Source organism: Coenobita brevimanus, chromosome 84 (genome assembly GCF_032717465.1).
Source record: "Coenobita brevimanus isolate Jiangsu-jjx chromosome 84, ASM3271746v2, whole genome shotgun sequence".
In the NCBI taxonomy this organism is placed as follows: Eukaryota; Metazoa; Arthropoda; class Malacostraca; order Decapoda; family Coenobitidae; genus Coenobita; species Coenobita brevimanus.
In genome coordinates, this window is record NC_137037.1 from 2,154,861 (window position 1) to 2,159,869 (window position 5,009).

General features: G+C 39.8%; 1 pseudogene; it reads right to left on the bottom strand.

Annotated features, from left to right (window-relative positions):
• Positions 1-1,993: 1,993 nt before the first annotated feature.
• On the bottom strand, positions 1,994-2,112 carry LOC145410307 (5S ribosomal RNA; annotated as a pseudogene).
• Between the last annotated feature and the right edge of the window lie 2,897 nt (positions 2,113-5,009).

Genomic DNA, 5,009 nt, shown 5'->3' on the forward strand with positions numbered 1-5,009 from the left:
CATAATACCACTCACATCATTTTTCATTTGTATTATAATGCCAACAAGCGGTATCACTAGTATAAGCTTCAAAAATTGCTTGTTAGAGTAAAATAACAACACTAATAATAAAAACTTTCTTGCAAACCCCTATCAGTAATTCCTCATTTAAGATCCTTTCACTAAGCACAGTTTCTCTATTAATCTGTCAAAGTACAAACATTTTTCCCACAATATACTTCATATTTAATCTCAAAAGTGTCTGTGAAAGACCATAATAAATTCATCTAAAAACATTACTAATTTAAATTTAACACTAATACAGTCTTGACAGGTGCTGTCTTGCATATGATCCTTAAATGCTTGAGAAAAAGTCCTTCTTGCTGAGACCTACCCTTAACTGCAAGCAATGTTCACCTGTCAACAATTTTCAGGACTATATATCAATTATTAAACGAGGAGATACTTTTTGCTGGCATTATACACAAACAAAACTCACAATTTACACATATTCAGTTTGTAGCAGGGTGGAAAATGTGCCTTTAGATCTCAGATGTTTAAATATATTTTAATCCTATGCATATATATATAAATAAATATATATATATACTGAGGTGCTGCAATAACTGTGCAATTGTAGACCTGTAGAAGCAGTTCGGTACTTTTGTATCATTCGTATCATATCATTTGTAAGGCTCCAAGATGCTTGTGCTGCCCTTGGTCACCGAATGGCTGTCTGATCTATGGCAGTTTCCCTATTCAGTTCCTTATTCCTGAGGTCACACACTACGACCTCATCACGGGTCTTTTTCAGTCTACCTCTCGTAACCCTACCCCTGACATTCGCAGTTCTCACCTTCTGCACCCAATTGTTATAAAAATGTGGTGCTGGGGAGACACCTTCATGTGGTGGCACTGATATAACCAGGCCATATCTAGTGAATAGGGCCAGATGCTCACTCACTGACCATTTAAGTCTCTGGAATCCTGACTACCTCACATATTTTTCTCTGCATAAACACTTCATGATTATCAACCCCAAGACTCTCCCATTCCACACCAACACCAATGCAATACCAGCTGGTGTTCTCAATGCCGAAGATCCCTCATGACTAAACACACACACACAGGACAACCAGGGGACTCTCAATCCAGAAAAACATAAACACATAAACATCGTAAACAACCACCACACCCCAACAAGACCTCCACACAGACTTATGAGGCTGCCTCCTCCCCTCAGACTCACAATGCACCCTCAATAAAAAAAAATCTATCGGCACGCTGGGGTCATCTCTTGTTCAATCGATAGTGTTGGCATGCCTGTTTAATTCACAAAAATTAACAATGCCCATTATAATGCAATACCATATGAGAGTGTGGGGTTAGATATTACTATACCATATGAGAGTGTGGGGTTAGATATTACTATACCATATGAGAGTGTGGGGTTAGATATTACTATACCATATGAGAGTGTGGGGTTAGATATTACTATACCATATGAGAGTGTGGGGTTAGATATTACTATACCATATGAGAGTGTGGGGTTAGATATTACTATACCATATGAGAGTGTGGGGTTAGATATTACTATACCATATGAGAGTGTGGGGTTAGATATTACTATACCATATGAGAGTGTGGGGTTAGATATTACTATACCATATGAGAGTGTGGGGTTAGATATTACTATACCATATGAGAGTGTGGGGTTAGATATTACTATACCATATGAGAGTGTGGGGTTAGATATTACTAACTGACAACTGTCACAACCGCGGTGTCAACATATCCATGCCACTTCCCGCAAATCATAGTCAGTGTATCATAATGTCTCACACTGAAAGGATGCCGATACTTTATTATCGAGGGTACCTCTTCATCCATCCATACATCCACTGCCAGACGCCATGTATCCCAAACGGGGTGGCCAAGGGCTTAGGGTTAATTGTTTTACAGGGAGGGGCACTAATCCTCCACCAACCCCACTTGACACGTAGGGAGAACATTATGCCAACAGCATCTGGTGTTCCCAGGCGGTCACCCATCCAAGTACTAACCAGACCCAACGTTGCTTAACTTCGCTGATCGGACGGGAAGCGGTGTACTCAATGTGGTATGAAACTTAGTGAAACTGTGTTACGAGACAAAAATAAGTCTCCCTGGTTACTAGTTAGACTGACTCTCCAGTCTGCCACCACTTTGTCAGAGGAAAATAAATGCATGAAGGCCATACAAACCACCAAGGAAGATTTATCAGAGCCCTAACCTGACCACTGCCTCAAATTAAACAGTGACCTCCATCCAAATGCATTATATGACCACTTTTTTGTGTGTTTTATTTTACCTCCCCCCTCCTTCCTTTCTTCTAAAAACATTAATCCTGTACTTACTCACTACCTAGCCACTACAGCCATGCAAAACCTACAACACAACATGCACTGCCTCAACAACGTCCCTCTTCTTCCTCTACCCAACAGTACACTTCCCTCTTCCTCTTCCTACCAACACACCTCACACAATTTTTCTAGCCCTAACTAAACAACCTTCATCCTAATGGGTCTGTGTTGTGAAAGGCATATTATTTCACAGCACAGGTCACTGACCCTGACCAACCGCCAGTGTCTATGGTAGTCATCTTTTATTTTTTCCTCCTTTATTTATGAGACATTATTTACAAACATACTTCATACTGTACTGTAGAGTAGCTAAAAACAGGTATCTGCATATACTACATGAGGATTTTTTTTTATTTTTTAATGCAAGGAAGAGGGAACTGAAGGCCAGTAAGTGAGCATGACTTTCCCTCCAAGAAAAAATGAAAACAGAAGAGAGAGAAATTCAAGATCTGTTCAGTTTGAAATGCCTGCACACACTGCATTTAAGACTGCAGATTTATGGTGATAATTTCTGGGGCACCAAGTCTGTAATACTGTAAACAGCTTTATGATATTATTCACAATTGTATATTTTACGATGACAAACATGTGAAAGCATAACGATCCATTTCAGTAGTGGCTTATATCTTCCAATAAATAGTAACCACTCTCTCTAAACAGTATAGGTATAGTGTATGTGTGTGTGTGTGTACAATTTCTTTTTGTAGTTATTAGCATCTTATATGTCATCCTGCATAAGTGTTAATACTGTGAAATGTGATATTGCCACAAACTAGCCCTGCCAGAGCTCATAACCTGCAGTGGGATGTTTTGTAAATCAGGTTCCTGAATAATAACCTTGGTCTTATGATTCAATTATTATGTGGCATTCAGCACCAAGGCAATTTGTATGCACTAATATCAGGGCTATATAAATCCATTCTGTCACTTTTTATTAATATTCTTTCCTTTTCAGGTGGCTTTACATTGAGTGACAAGTAGCCTAATGGTTTCTCATAAGGAAACCAGTTACAACGCTGGGTGGTAAAAATATAACCAACCCATACGTGCTCCATACATGTCAACAAGTGGGTTGGCAGAGGGTTAGTGCCCCCTCCCCATAATATAACCAACTAAGGGCAAATGACCACCCCTTATGGGATTATGCCATCTGGCTATAGATGGATAATATAAGCCAAATATTAGCTGTGGCAAAAACTCTCTCCCTATACTAAGAGACAGTACTCAAATATAATACTGTTCTTTTATGGCACACCTAAACAGAGGTGGGTGAGATCATGCACATCAACTCCTGTAAGATATCACTTGTTACCGTACATTTAGTATTTTGGAAACACTGACGCCCTCCTGTACAGATTACTTATTTTAGCTACAGTGTATAGTCACTATCCGGCAACTACACCCATTCAAAACCTACACCACAAAGTGCTTTAAATATACCTGTTCTCATCCAACACCCAACACTAACTTTCACGAAGATACACATATCCAACCCACTTCAAACCCCCATTCAGAAGGAACTGTGCTGTGAAAAGCATATGGAGTTTCACAAGTCATCATCCACTTTTTTTTTCAATTCTTTATTTCTATTTCAGACAGTACATAGCTACTACCTAGACATACATGGCCACTACAGTCATCCAAAAATCTCCAGCCCAACAGGAGCCTTCAAAAATCATCACCAGACACCCACCCTTCTGAAACAATCCTACCCATAGAAACATGAGTACAGTTATGCTCTCTCTCTCTCTGTCCTCCAACTTGGTCTAAAAATGCCTTATGCTCTCTCATTAATGCCGTTGTAAGAATACAGTACATAAACATGAAATAGAATGCCTGACATGAAGAAAAGCTATGGAAAGAAAGTAGATCTGTAATATTTTCTGTTTCTGCCACTGAGCAATGAGAAAAATGCTGCAAAGACATGAACATCTGTGCCAAGTTAGAGTTAAAAGAGTATAACCAGACTCCAACACAAGCAATACCTTTCTCTACTTCAGTGCAAACATCTAATACAACTCACAGATAATGCACTATGCCCACAGTGTAATGCCTCCTCCCACACCACAACACACCACATATACCACACTATCGCACCACACTAAACCAACACACTCACCACACACATGTACCACACTAACGCACCACACTGAACAATACAACCACCACATGTACCGCAGTGTAATGCATCCTCCCCCACCACAACACACCCATCACATGTGCCACACTATCACAACAGACAATCCTTCAATAAATATCTCTGAGGCTGCCAAGATTTCAGAAGTCAGTCTGGAGCTGCAACCACCACCATCAACCAATTTACATCTATTTTATCAAGAGCCCAGGAGACAGGGCTGTTAACGGTGCCAAAACAAAGAAAACCAAGATTGACTAATGTGCAGATAAATTCTTCAAAACTGCATAATCTTGATCTAATAGGTTTATCATCTACTGACAAAGGAATAAAATATAAGAATTTTTACGCTTTAAGGGAAGGTGGGGGGGAAAGACTGTCAGTACAGGGGAGAGTCAGAGAGGCCTGTAATGATTTTTAGAACTAGGGCACCAGGGTCTTTCTCTCTCTCAAAGTTATTTCCAGCTAGAACCACTTGGGGTAGGAGCCAGGAA